At 46.1% G+C, this 15,017-nt stretch overlaps 4 non-coding genes across 4 annotated transcripts; 1 reads left to right on the forward strand and 3 right to left on the reverse strand.

Annotated features, from left to right (window-relative positions):
- Nucleotides 1-2,217: 2,217 nt before the first annotated feature.
- On the reverse strand, nt 2,218-2,309 carry trnar-ucg (transfer RNA arginine (anticodon UCG)). The gene is given in 2 exon segments: nt 2,218-2,253; nt 2,273-2,309. It is a non-coding gene; the product is annotated as a tRNA-Arg (tRNA).
- Nucleotides 2,310-4,721: 2,412 nt separating this feature from the next.
- Nucleotides 4,722-4,793, forward strand: trnam-cau (transfer RNA methionine (anticodon CAU)). Its single transcript has one exon. It is a non-coding gene; the product is annotated as a tRNA-Met (tRNA).
- Nucleotides 4,794-8,142: 3,349 nt separating this feature from the next.
- Nucleotides 8,143-8,224, reverse strand: trnas-aga (transfer RNA serine (anticodon AGA)). The gene has a single exon. It is a non-coding gene; the product is annotated as a tRNA-Ser (tRNA).
- A 2,357-nt stretch (nt 8,225-10,581) lies between these two features.
- Nucleotides 10,582-10,655, reverse strand: trnai-aau (transfer RNA isoleucine (anticodon AAU)). The gene has a single exon. It is a non-coding gene; the product is annotated as a tRNA-Ile (tRNA).
- Between the last annotated feature and the right edge of the window lie 4,362 nt (nt 10,656-15,017).

A 15,017-nucleotide genomic window follows, 5' to 3' on the forward strand; every position in this document is an offset into this window, starting at 1 on the left:
TCTCGTAATCTTGTGGACTTCTCGCAAGTCGCCCCTCAACCTCCTTCGTTCCAGTGAGGACAAAACAAGTTTCTCGAACCTCTCCTCATAGCTAATGCCATCCTTAGCAGGGAACATCCTAGTAAATCTTTTCTGCACCCTCTCCAAAGCCTCCACGTTCTTCTGGTAGTTTGGCGGACGGAACTGAACACTAAATTCCAAGTACAGCCTCAGTAAGGTTCTATAAAGCAGCAACATGACTTGCCAATTTTAAAACTCAATGTCTCAGCCGACGAATGCAAGAATGCTATATGCCTCCTTGACTACCTTCTCCACCAGCATTGCCAATTTCAAAGACCTGTGGACCTGTCCACTCAGATCCCTTTGGCTATCAATACTCTGATGGGTTCTGCCATTTACTATATATTTCCTATCTGTATTAGACCTTCCAAAATGAATTAACCCACATTTGTCCGGATTAAATACCATCGGCCATCTCTCTGCCCAAGTCTCCAACTGATCTATATTCTGCTGTATCCTCTGATGGCCCTCATCACTACCCACAAATCCACCATCGTTTGTGTTGTCTGCAAACTTACGAATCAAATCAGTTACATTTTCCGCCAAATAATTTATATATTACAAACAGCAAAGGTCCCAGCACTGATCCCTGAGGGACACCACTTGCCACAGCCCTCTATTCAGAAACAAATCCTTCCAGTGTGATCCTCTGCCTTCTTTGACTCGATAAGAAGTCTCACAACACCAGGTAAGAGTCCAATCAATTTATTTGATCGTAAACTCACATGCTTCCGGGGTTTGCCCCTTTGTCGGGTGATGACGCAAGGATATTTTGGCCTTGGAGGGAGTGCAGAGGAGGTTTAGTAGGCTGATGCCGGAGTTGAGGGGGTTGAACTATGAGGAGAGGCTGAATAAACTAGGCTTGTACCCGTTAGAGTTTAGAAGAATGAGGGGAGATCTCATTGAGACGTATAAGATGATGAATGGGATGGATAGGATAGAGGTGGAGAGGCTCTTCCCGCTCAGAAAGGACAGTAGGACTAGGGGGCACAGCCTCAAGATAAAGGGGGGCGGTTTAGAACGGAGTTGAAGAGGAACTTCTTCACGCAAAGAGTGGTGAATCTCTGGAATTCTCTGCCCGTTGAAGTGGTGGAGGCTGCCTCGCTAAATATATTTAAGACGCGGGTGGATAGGTTTTTGATAGGCAAGGGGATTAAGGGTTATGTGGAGAGGGCGGGAATGTGGAACTGAGACACGACAGGTCAGCCATGATCTTATTGAATGGCGGGGCAGGCTCAAGGGGCTAGGTGGCCTACTCCTGCTCCGATTTCGTATGTTCTTATGAATGGGCAAACCCCGAAAGCTTGTGGGTTTACGATCAAATAAACCGATTGGACCTGGTGTTGTGAGACTTCTTACTGTGTTTACCCCAAACCAACGCCGGCATCTCTACATCATGACTTCATCAAAACAGACAGTGAAATGGAACATTGTTCAATAAATCTCTCTGTGGTCAAAAAAATTGCCTAACTTTGCAACACTTTGAAAAGTTCAGGGGAGTGATGGCCGTGGGTGGCTCGTTGGTATAGGGGTACGATTCTCGCTTTGGGCACAGTATTAGAATGCGAGCGGTCCCGGGTTCAAATCCTGGACGAGCCCTGCTTCTTTTTTTCCTAAAGATAATTCTTTGCAATGAAGGTGGCGACAACGAGTGAAAGACGAAGCAATGTTTACCTCCCGCGAACTCATTGCAGAGAAAATATCTCTGAGAACTCGGAAAGCAACCATACAGTCTGACAGGACTGGGAATCCCAGTCAGATTTTAATTTTTCCATGTTTTCCTTTAATTCCGGTGTCCCCAAAGATTAGCGCGGGCCTCTGGATCACCAGCCCAGTGACATCACCTTTCATCCCTGTAATCAGAAACACTTCACTCAGCTCGTTATTAAACCCCTTCCTCCACAGAATTTTATTAAACTATTTGCTACAAAGCCTGTTGCTCCATTCGGGGGCATCAATAATTTATTAAGATCACGCAAAAAAGATAGATTTCTTCGGAGGAGGCTAAAATAATGAGGTGAGAAAATGTAATGGACAAAACAACAAGGAAATACATTCTGAGAAAGCGCCCCGCAATGTTTGCAAGAAAATGCAGAGCTTTCAGCTGAAGAAGGAAATCTCAGTTTGCCGGAAGTTTTACCAGATTTCTGCATAAAACGACCGCGACAGGACTCGAACCTGTAATCTTCTGATACCATCATCACCCGGATTACCGAAGTCAGACGCCTTATCCATTAGGCCACGCGGTCAACAGATGCAAGTCATCCCCAAATGTTAGCGCCATGTGAATAACTGCCGTGATCATATTTATTTTCAGTTTTGTTTTTAGTTACTTCTCTGATTCCCAGATGCCAAAAAAATTAAGTGGAATCCCCAGAGTTTGTCAACAGCAGAAACCTAACGTCCACTTCTAACATTCTTTTGGTGCCTGTCTGTGTGGAGATTGCACGCTCTCCCCGTGTCTGCGTGGGTTTCCTTCGGATGCTCCGGTTTCCTCCCATCTCCAACGACGAGCAAATTAGGTGGATTGGCCAGGCTAAATTGACCCTTATTGTTAGGCGGATTAGCAGAGTAATTACGTGGGGTGACAGGGAGGGATTCACTGTCGGAGAGTCGGTGCAGAATATCTGGGCCGAATGGCCTCCTTCCGCACTGTCGGGATGCTTTGCCTCCTGTACTTCCTGTCTTCAATCTTCAATGCCTGTCCCCGAATCCTTCTGCTAGCAGCTAATGCAGGAACTTCCCCCTGTGAACCTTAGTTCAATATGTTCTCCTCTTTTACACCTCTCTTCCAGCGCCACTCAATCTCTTTTGCTGCACAGAGAGAAACTCCGAGTTATCCAGCCATACCTTGGAGCTAAAATCCCTCACCTCTGGATCCAAAACAGTAAATCTCCTTTCCTCCTTCATAAGGACTCTCACACACTTTGTAAAGTCTGGTTCCCGGATCTGGGGGCAATCCTAAAACAGCTACAGTTAATCAGGGCTTCATAAAGATTGAGCAGAACTTCCCAGTTTTTATACTCAGTATCTCCAGTTATGAAGCCAAACATCCAATCCGCCTTCCTGACAACTCTCTTAAAATCGTCTCTCTCCTTCAAAGATCTCTCTGACCCTCAGGTCCCCCTGAGCCTGCACACTGCTCAGAACTGGACCAGTCAGTTTCTATTGCCTTTCCCCATCTCTTCTGTCAAAATGCAGCACTGTTCCTGAGTGTGGGATTATTAATTTGTCTCTGCTACAAAATCAGTGAGAGTTGAGACTGCAGCTTCTGTTTCTCCACTGTTAGGCTGACAGCACCGTGGTTGTTCCCTCACCTCAGGGACTGCAGCAGTTTAAGAAAGCAGCAAACCACCACCTACTTAAGGCCGGTTAGGGATTGGCAATGAACGTTGGCCTAGTCAGTGGTACCCACCTCTCGAAATGAATAAAACAAATAAAAACTCGCAACTCCAACCGGAGACGGAGAGACACAGAACAAATCTCACTCACATGCATGTGTTGGACACAATATGAATCACCCAATCACATTCCCGAACAGAGGGTAAAAGGCAGTCGAAATTGGGCGATCGTTATCCACTTACAGTCTAACCAGTGTTTTGTACAAGAACAGAGAAGATCTTAACACAACAGACAACATTTTAACCCAACATGGAATATTATGAGATCAGATAATTAACATTAGCAAAACGGAAAACATCTTCACGGAGAATATTTTGACACAACAGAGCAGTGCAGAGGAGGTTCACTAGGCTGAGACCTGAGTTGAGGAGGTTAGCCTATGAAGAGAGACTGGATAGACTGGGTCTGTACTCGTTGGAGTTTAGAAGGATGACGGGGGGATCTTATAGAGACATATAAGATAATGAAGGTGATAGATAGGATAGAGATAGAGAGATTCTTCCCGCTCAGAAAGGATAGCAAGACTAGAGGGTCCAGCCTCAAGATAAGGGGTGGGGGGCAGTTTAGATCAGATTTGAGGAGGAACTTCTTCACTCAAAGGGAGGTGAATCTCTGGAATTCACTGCCCATTGAAGTGGTGGAGGCTCCCTCGCTAAATATATTTAAGTCACGGGTAGATAGGTTTTTGATAGACAAGGGAATTAAGGGTTATGGGGAGAAAGCGGGAAAGTGGAACTGATCCACTATCAGATCAGCCATGATCTTATTGAATGGCGGGGCAGGCTCGAAGGGCGAGATGGCCTACTCCTGCTCCTATTTCTTATGTTCTTGTGTAACAGGGAACACGTTTACAGGACAGGGCATATATTAAGAGAGTATTTTTAAAATATTGACACAAGATGGATCATATTTACACAGCCGGGAAGGCATTTTAGACAACAGCAGAAAACATTTCTCAACAACAGAGAGCACAGTTACACAGCAGGAAATATATTTATAAACACCTATTTGCAACAGAACATTCCTTTTAAAATAGTGATCGACTCTCCAATTCCGTATCTTGCCGGTTTCCCAACACTTTGTCTGTCGTTCCATGTGTCCAAGCAGTCTCTCATGCTGCTATTGTGTGTTTTTCTCTGTCTATTGTATTCTCGGTGAGATGCAGTGATGCCTCCTCACACTGGTGTTCCTATTAAACGATGGAGAAGTGACCATCTGTCTGACTACATTGATGGGCAGAAGGGTAAAATTTCTGCCGTAGCAGAGTGGCGCAGCGGAAGCGTGCTGGGCCCATAACCCAGAGGTCGATGGATCGAAACCATCCTCTGCTATTCCTGCTCATACTGATGATGAAACAACTTCACGGTAACTGTAAAGCAGTTGTGACTTTACCTGGAGAACGCAAACTGTTATTTGGCTCCCCTTTTCCCCGAAAAACCTCGATCTGTCGTAAATAGCTTTTTCTGCAACCAGAGCCTGACACAAGAAGAGGGAACATCTTAACACAACATGCAGCAATTTACAGACAAAAAAAGTCCTCACGGAGAATCTTTTTTACACAACAGGGAACACGTTTGCAAGGGAAGGCGATATGTGAACAGAAAAGAAGAAAAAATATTTCCAGAGCCGGAAACACAACAACAGGGCAGCATATTTCACAACAGCAGAAAGAAAAAAAACACTCACCAACATTTGAGACAGTTACCCGGGTAAGATTGGTCTGGAGAAATATTGACAAAACACGGATAATTGGGAATAACTCCGAGGGAAAAAGACAATGGGCAGCATGAACACTTTGGGCCGAAGGGCCTGTTTCCATGCTGTAACCCTCTATATCATAAAGCACAGCAGGAAATATATTTACAAACAGTGAAACACTTTACACAACAACAGTGAACACCTTTGAGCAATAGTTCAAAGCAGGACAGCTGTACAGCAGGAAATATGCTTACAAGAATATATTTGCAACAGGAAACTAATTTAACATGTGAGTGATCAATTCCGGGTGCTGCCGGTTTCTCGGAACCTTTGTCTTTCGTCACTCATTTACAAACAGTCTCTTTTGCTGTTTTTGTGCGTGTCTTTCTCTGTCCGTTGCATTCTTGGTGTTCTGCAGTGGAATTGTGTGGCCAGACTGAAGCTCCCTCACACTCGTGCTGGAGTTAAACAACAATGTGGAAGTGAATATCTGAATGGCTACATTGATAGGCAGCAGGGGGGAGCTGGATTTACCAGAGCAAAGTGACGCAGCGGAAGTGTGCTGGACTGATCATTCAGAGGTTGATGCGTCGAAACCATTCTCTGCTATTTCCTGTTAACGATGATAACAAAACTACTTGACAACAATTCTGCAACATTTCCGTGGAATATGCAAGCATTTGCATTGGCTCCGCTTTTCTGTTTTCACCCTCAAACTGCAGTCAATCACTTTGATCTGCACATAAACTGTAGATACTGTGAACATGCACCAGGATATATTAGTGACCGAGGTCATGGTGCGCAGGGCACAATTTCAGAATTTGTGGATGATGTGAAAGTTGGGAGCATTCTGAACTCTGAGGAGGATAGTGTAAAACTGTAAAAAGGACAGAGACAAGTTGACGGAATGAGTGGACAAGTTACAGCTGAAATTCGAAGCTGAGAATTGTGAAGTGATTCATTCTGGTAGGAAGATTATAGAGAGACAACGAAAAGTAAAAGGGCCGGGTTCAATTCTGGCCTTCAGTGACTGTGTGTATTTTCCACATTTTCTCTGTGCCCACTTGGCTTTCCTCCGGGTGCTCTGGTTGCCCCCACACTCCACTGATAGGGGAAATGGACTTACCATGCTAAATTTCCCCGAATGTCTCCCAGTATGTTTAGATTAGGAGGATTAACAGGGTAAATATGTGAGGTTGTGTGGATAGGTCAGAGAATCAGTGCACACTCAATGGGCCGAATGGCCACATTCTGCACTGTAGGATAGATAGAGGTTTTCATATTCCAGTCAAGAGTTCATCAAGAACCAGGGGAAAATATTCAAGGTAAGTATCAAAACTGCAGCGATTCAGTGCCTAATGTACATATCTTTGGAAACTAAAGCAACATTTAACATGGCCAATCCACCTCACCTGCACATGTTTCAACCAGGGAGCAAACCAGAGAACCCAGAGGAAACCCACGGGGGAGAATGTGCAAAATCAGCAAAAGTCAGAACCAAAGTCAGGTCTCGGGGCTGTGAGGCGGGGGAGCGGGATTAGATAGAATGTTGTTTCAATAACACCAAATGGGCTGTTACTGCATTGTAAAGATTCTGTGGTTTATGAGTCTATAGTATAATCCTATTGAATGGAGCAGCAGGCTTGAGGGACCATGTGATCCACTTCTGATCCGATTTATTGTGCTGCTGTGTCCAGGAAGCTGCTAACTGATTTCTCATCATTAAAACAGAATTTACTCCAAATATATAAATGCATCAACCCTGTGCTCAGCGACAAACACTGACTCGTGGTTAAGCAATGTCTCAGTTTGAATATTCTTATCCGTGTTTCCAAATCCCTCCATGTCCTCAGCTCTTCCTGCCTTTCGTCATCTCCAGCCGAACAATCCTCTGAGATATCTGAACTCCACTGATTCTGCCCTCGTGATAAGAAGTCTCACAACACCGGGTTAAAGTCCAACAGGTATACTTGTTAGCAACACCAGTAGCTTTCGGAGCGCTGCTCCTTTATCGCCTTACCTGATGTTTTTTCTGAGAACTGAGACTGCAGCTTCTGTTTCTCCAAGAGAATCTCTGTGGATAAAGCCGGAATTTACAAGGATTTCTGTCACTGAGACATTATCTGGCGGTCTGTGTCTCACTGCTCCAACTCACTCTATCCCTCCATCCCCTCTCATCAACTCTATATGAAGGTGGGATCTGGTTGTTTAGTGCCTGAGTGCACACAATCTGTCTCTACATCTGATCAAATAGAATTCAGCTCGTGAACAATATCACCATTTGAACAAGCTCTGGGTTAACCCAGGCACAGCTCTGATTGGCTGCAGCCCCCTGAATCTGGGGAGCAGACACTGTGAGCATCGCCGGCCTCAGAGGCTTTCACAGTTACTGAGCTGGGAAACTCCAACTAATCCCCGAGAATCCACAGCACAGAGCGAGAGGAGAGGAAAACCTCTCCTGGGAGCTGTCAATCTGAGACACAGTTTGACCTGTCAATGTGCAGATGTGAAGCTGCTCCTTCCATTCCCAATCTGCTATAACCAGGAGTTCCTAACGCCCAATAATGACCAGCTTGCAGCAATGTGTTTGAATGAACACGATGTCATATCATCCAAGCAGCATTTTGAGATTACCATTCAGTGTATTCTGATGAAATGTATTTCTTATGTTCTGTGTGTCATTCCATAAGAATCTTCCTCTGAAATGAGACCTTGTTTTTGTCTTGCGCTCCTGATGCTGTTGTTTTTCAATCTGCTCACATTCTGATTTCCCTCATGGAACCAGAGAGTGGGAACAGCACTGAATCATTCGGCTTATCTTGTCCATGCCAGCCCGAGGGCACCCAGGTGTCCTCTTCAAGCTCACCTTCCTGCACTCGGCCCGGAGCCATGGAGCTGAAAGCATGATGGTGATCCACATACTTGGCACCAGAAAAAGGTCCGGCTCTGGGGCTGCCGGAAGCAAACGCTTTCAATGATAATCGCTGCGAGCAGGACTCGAACCTGCACAGGGAAACCCCATTGGATTTCTAATCCAACGCCTTCACCACTCGGCCATCGCAGCACCACTGTCTACACCCCCTCATATAATCACCTCAGTAGCGTTCACACTAACTTCATCAGGCACCGTTATTGTCCAAAGCTCAGTGTGTGAGCTGAAATTTGTTCCTCTACTTTTGTATCTTTGTCTCTGACGAAAAAGTCATTTACTAGGTCAGAGACATGTTTTTGTATCTCAGTAATTTTTCATGAGAAACGAATTAGTTCCGAATAAAAAAAAAGAAAAACCTCAATTGTATTTCATTATACTATTGTTTCTGACTGAGAATTCATTGATTAGTTTTCAAGCCCTTTTTTTCATTTAAACAAATTTTCCACTGACAACAATTTCAAACTCGATTTTCCATTAGACACAGATGGATCATGAAAATATTTATGTGAATGTTCTTTAAGCAGGCCCCCTCCCCTCCCCTCCCCTTCCCCCCCACCTCCACCCCCCTCCCCTCCCCTCCCCCCTCCCCCTCCCCCACCCCTCGCCAGTTCTCGGCCAGACACTGACTGGTTACAAGTTTATTTTACTTTTTACAGAAAATAAATCCCTGGCCCATGATCTGCTTTTCTCCTGTTCTCAGGCACACTCACTTTCAACAAGGGCGCAATAACTGGTTTGAAGAGTCAGAGTCAGACTGCAGTCACCTCGTCTCTCTCTCCATCCCTTTATCTCAGAGTCACCTTACACCATATCCTGCAGCCTGATTTGGCCAAGTTGAGCGAATGGCTCAATGATTGGCAGATGCAGTATATTTTGAATAAATGTGAAGTGGTCCAATTTGTTAGCAAACACGGGAAGACAGATAATGTTCTGTTTGGTCATAAATTAGGAGAAGAGAATGTGCAACCAGAACAGAGTGTCCTCATGCACCAGTCACTGAAGGGAAACATGCCGCTGTATCAGGCAGTAAAAAATGCAAATGGCATGGTGGCCTTCATAGCGAGAGGCTTCGAGTACAGGAGCAGGGATGTCTTGATGTAATTATACAGGGTCTTGGTGAGGCCACAGCTGCAGTTTTGTCTTCTTATCTGAGGAAGGATGTTCTTTGGACTGTGGGAGAAAACCCATGCAAACATTGGGAGAACATGCAAACTCCACACAGGCAGTGACCCAACCCACGAATCGAATCCAGGTGCCAGGAGCTGTGAAGCAGCAATGCTAACCACTGTGTTACCGTACCGAGTCAAACTTATCCAACTGTGTTTGGTGTCTCTGAGATCTCCGAGTCTCTCTCGTGTAAAATAAAACGATTTTCCAATCACAAAGTTCCCAATAATCCCCCTGCTGAGCCCCAAAGTTAGATTTCAAGGCACTGTTTCATTAAATTCAAGATTTGAGTTGGAAGTTAGAGAACATGTCAGCTACCCCGTGTCTGCATATCTTACCTCCAATCGTCACTTTATGTCACTGAATCCGCTACTAGTAATTAATGCAAGATAAAATATAGAAATGAAGCATATCTTCTCTGATTTGATATATTAAAGAGCGCGGTAAAGTGGTACAGTAATTCGCACTGCTGTGCATGTTTGATTCGGGCCTTGGGTGACTGCATGGAGTTTGCACGTCCTCCTTGTGTCTGCGTGGGTTTCCTCTGGGTGCTCCAGTTTCCTCCCTCACTCCAAAGACTGGCTAGGTGCTTTGGCCATGCTAAATTGGTCCTTAGGTTCCCAGGATGTGGAGGTTTGGGGGATTAGCCATGGTAAAATTGCGCGAAATATGTCCTTTCAGAGAATCTGTTCAGACTCCTTGGGCTGACTGGTTTCCTTCTGCAATGCAGGGATTCTCTGCATACACAGTGTCTCCATTTATGAAATCAAGAATCCCGTCCGTTTTCCTAACGACTCTTTTAAAATTTCCTCCCACCTTCAAATATCTCTCTGAACCTCAGCTCCCTCTGAGCCTGCACAACTGTTTAGAACTGGACCATTCTGTTTCTATTGCCTCTCCCCATCTTTGCTGTCAGAATGCAGCACTGTTCCTGAGTGTGGGGTGAATAATGTGCCTCTGCTACAATATCAGTGAGAGCTAAGGCTGCAGCTTCTGTTTCTCCTGGAGAAACGTGCTGGATAAAGCCGGAATTTATAAGGATTTTTATCACTGAGACATTATCTGGCCGTCTGTATCTCACTGTCCTGACTCACTCTGTCTCTGTCTATCCCCCCACCCTCTCTGATCCACTCGACATGAAGGCAGGATGTTGTTTAGTGACTGAGTGCACACCTAACCCGCACATCTTTGGACAATGGAGGAAACCCACGCGGTTACGAGGAGAATTTGCAAACTCCACACAGACATTGACCTCAGCCGGGAATCGAGCCAATGTCCCTGGAGATGTGAAGCAGCAGTTTGAGGGGGAAAAAAAAACAAATTGGCTGGTATGGGGATCGAACCCGCCACCTTGGCGTTATTAGCACCACGCTCTAACCAGCTGAGCTAACCGGCCACGAAACTCCGCGCCGCCCAGGGACAGTTATCAGGGCGGCTTGGGTCAATGTCTGTGGGAGTTTGCACATTATCCCCGTGTTTGCGTGGGTTTTCTCCGGGGGCTCCGGTTTCTTCCCACACCCCAAAAACGTGCTTTTTGGCTGATTGGTGTTAATAAATCGTCCCTAAATTGGATCTCCCTTAATCTAGCGCGCATATCATTCCCAAAATTTGCACCCCTTTATTGTGGAGTCCAGGAGATGCAGACAAAAGTCGGAGGTGGAAGAAGGATTGGAATGATGCACTCACTGAGGTTAAAATGGGCGGCGCGGGCTTTTGCAGGGCCGAAGGGCCCGTTTCCTGTGCTGTGTTGTTCTTTGTTCTTTGTATTTTGTTATCGTTGTCGGTCCCTCGATTCGAGGATGACATCCATTCAGGGCCATGAGTTTCTGCTATGGGTCTTCATGTGAGTGAACAGGCCCATTCTCGGCCCACAGAGCTTTCTTCTCTGTTACTGTCTTCTCTGCCTCCATTCTGCCTCATAAAAGCCTGCTGCCGATTGGGGGACAGGTTTTGGCCATCTTCAACGATTTGTAACAAACTCCTCCCAGTCATCAGCATGAATGCTGCCTCCCTTCAATCTGGAGGGTGTTGGGGAAACATTACTGATGGGATGTCTCTCACACTCTGAGGATTCGCTGATACACTGGTCACATGTACATCATTGTGCAAAAACCATCAACTATCAATGGCATGTATGAAAGAGTGAGATACATTCCTATCTGCTCTTTGGTCCATTTTATCGAAATGATTTTTACAAAATCTTTCATTAATTGAAAGCCCAACACCAGGCCACCCTCAACCTTGTTGTTTTTGGAGAAAAGGATCGAGATTCTCAATCCGTCACTAGGCCATCTCGTTTTTCTGGAACTTCGACCAGACTTCTGCAGAAAAACAATCGGACTCGGACCTGCAATCTTCTGATACTATTTCCACGACTATTAGAGTAGCCGGACGCCTTAGACATGAGGCCAGGCGGTCAAACGATAAAGCACGGCACCGAATGTCATCCTCGAATCGAGGGACCGACAACGATAACAAAAAATGTCAGCATTGGTGGTTATTTTCCAGACGTCGCTGGATTCCGGGGAAGTGCCGGATGATTGGAAAACGGCTAATGTTACGCCGTTGTTTAAGAAGGGTGCCAGGCAAAAGGCGGGGAATTATAGGCCGGTTAGTTTAACGTCAGCGGTAGGTAAAATGTTAGAATCCGTCATTAAGGAGGAAATTGCGAGGCATCTTGAAGGGAATTGCTTGATAGAGCAGACGCAGCACGGTTTCATTAAAGGGAAGTCGTGTCTGACAAATTTATTGGAGTTCTATGAGGATGTGTCTAGGGCAGTGGATAGAGGAGAGCCGGTGGATGTGGTCTTTCTAGATTTTCAGAAGGCGTTTCACAAAGTACCTCACAAGAGGTTATTGCAGAAGGTCAAGGGACATGGAGTTGGGGGTAGGGTGTTAGCGTGGATAGAGGACTGGTTGTCAAATAGGAGGCAGAGAGTGGGGGGTGAACGGGTGCTATTCGGATTGGCGGATGGTGAATAGTGGAGTGCCCCAGGGGTCGGTGCTGGGGCCTCAGCTATTTACCATTTATATAGATGATCTAGAGGAGGGAACCGAGTGTAGGGTGTTGAAATTTGCTGATGACACCAAGATTGGGGGAACGGCAAATTGTGCGGAGGGTGTGGAGAGTCTGCAGAAGGATCTAGATAGGCTGGGCGAATGGGCCAGGAACTGGCAAATGGAATTTAATGTTGGCAAGTGTGAGGTGGTCCACTTTGGTAGGAAGAATGGTAGGAAGGACTATTACTTACGGGGCGAAAAACTGCAGCAGGCGACGATGCAGAGGGACCTCGGGGTCCTTGTGCATGAGTTGCAAAAACCCAGCTTGCAGGTGCAGCAGGTGGTCAGGAAGGCGAATGGGATGCTGGCCTTCATAGCGAGGGGGATTGAATATAAAAGTAGGGAGGTCTTGCTGCGGGTGTATAGGGCATTGGTGAGGCCGCAGCTGGAGTACTGTGTGCAGTTTTGGGCGCCGCACCCGCGCAAAGATATTTTGGCCTTGGAGGGAGTGCAGAGGAGGTTTACTAGGCTGATACCGGAGTTGAGGGGGTTGAGCTATGAGGAGAGGCTGAATAAACTAGGCTTGTACTCGTTAGAGTTTAGAAGAATGAGGGGAGATCTCATTGAGACGTATAAGATGATGAATGGGATGGATAGGATAGAGGTGGAGAGACTCTTCCCGCTCAAAAAAGACAGTAGGACTAGGGGGCACAGCCTCAAGATAAAGGGGGGGGGGGGGTGGGCGCTGTTTAGAACGGAGTTGAGGAGGAACTTCTTCACTCAAAGGGTGGTGAATCTCTGGAATTCTCTGCCCGTTGAAGTGGTGGAGGCTGCCTCGCTAAATATTTTTAAGACGCGGGTTGATGGGTTTTTGATAAGAGAGGGGATTAAGGGTTATGGGGAGAGGGCGGGAAGGTGGAACTGAGTCGCGACAGATCAGCCATGATCTTATTGAATGGCGGGGCAGGCTCGAAGGGCTAGTTGGCCTACTCCTGCTCCTATTTCTTATGTTCTTATGTTCTTATTTGTTACCGGCAGAGCATTCTCTTTCTCCTTAATGGTTCTTCTTTTTTTATGGGCTGTGGGTGTCGCCTGCAGGACCAGCATTTGTTGCCCTCCTCTAATTGCCCTTCTAATGAAAGTGCCTTGTTCGGCCATTTCAGAGGGCAGTTAAGAGTCACCCTCATTGCTCTGGGTCTGGAGTCAGATGTCAGCCAGACCAGGTAAGGAGGGCAAACGGCTTCATCTAATGTGCACCGATGAACCAGATCATATTTTACTCCAATTGACAGTAGTTCCAAGGCCACCATTACTGAGACTAGCTTTCAATTCCAGATTGACTTCATCAATGAATTGAAATTCCACCAGCTGCCGCAGTGGGATTTACTCCGTGTTCCCAAATACTAGTGCGGGCCTCCGGATTACCAGCCCAGTGACATCACCTTTCATCCCTGAAAACAGAAACAGTTCATTCAGCTCATTATTAAACCCCTTCCTGAGGAGATTCGAATTCCCTCCACAGAATTCTATTGAACAGATTGCATCAAAGCCTGTTGCTCCATTCGGGAGCATCAACAATTTATTAAGATCTCAAAGATAAGATTGATTTATTGGGCGGAGAATAAAATAATGAGGTGAGAAAACTGAATGAACAAAACAACAAAACAACAGGGAAATACATTCTGAGAAAGAGCCCTGCAATGTTTGCAAGAAAATGCAGAGCTTTCAGCTGAAGAAGGACATCCCGTTTTGTTTTGGAACTTGGACCAGATTTCTGCATAAAACGACCGCGACAGGACTCGAACCTGCAATCTTCTGATACCATCACTGTCATATTAACCGAAACGCAGTAAAAAGTCTGACAACACCAGGTTTTAGTCCTACCTATTTATTTGATAATAGACTCACAAGCTTTCGAGGGGACTTCCTCTTCGTCAGGTGAATGGAGAGTTCTGGCCTCAGACAGAGCATATAAAGCACAGACAGTTTACAGATTACTGATTAGAATGCGAATCTTTACACCTAACCTGCTGTTCAAGACCTGAAGTGGCTGACAATGTGAGCGGAAGGAGCACTGATCACAGGTTACAGAGATGTGTATTGTCTCCAGACAGTACAGTCAGTGAGGTTTTGCAAACCCAGGCAAGTCACGGGGGTTACAGATAGTGTGACATGAACCCAAGATCCCTGTTGAGGCCGTCCTCATGTGTGCGGAACTTGGCTATCAGTCTCTGTTCAGCGACTCTGCGCTGTCGTGTGTCGTGAAGGCCGCCTTGGAGAACGCTTACCCGAAGGTCAGAGGCTGAATGCCCGTGACCACTGAAGTGTTCGCCAACAGGAAGGGAACAGTCTTGCCTGGTGACTGTCGAGCGATGTTCATTCATCCGTTGTCGTAGCGTCTGCCTGGTCTCCCCAATGTACCATGCTTCGGGACATCCTTTCTTGCAACGTATCAGGTAGACAATGTTGGCCGAGTTGCAAGAGTATTTACCGTGTACCTGGTGGATGGTATTCTCACGTGTGATGATGGTGTCCATGTCGATGATCCGGCATGTCTTGCAGAGGTTGCTGTGGCAGGGTTGTGTGGTATTGTGGTCACTGTTCTCCTGAAGGCTGGGTAGTTTGCTGCGAACAATGGTCTGTTTGAGGTTGTGTGGTTGTCTGAAAGCAAGAAGTGGGGGTGTGGGGATAGCCCTGGCGAGATGTTCGTCTTCATCAATGATATGTTGAAGACTCCGGAGAAGATGTCGTAGCTTCT

This window comes from Carcharhinus amblyrhynchos, unplaced genomic scaffold (assembly GCF_965287045.1).
Source record: "Carcharhinus amblyrhynchos unplaced genomic scaffold, sCarAmb.v2.hapA scaffold_42, whole genome shotgun sequence".
In the NCBI taxonomy this organism is placed as follows: Eukaryota; Metazoa; Chordata; class Chondrichthyes; order Carcharhiniformes; family Carcharhinidae; genus Carcharhinus; species Carcharhinus amblyrhynchos.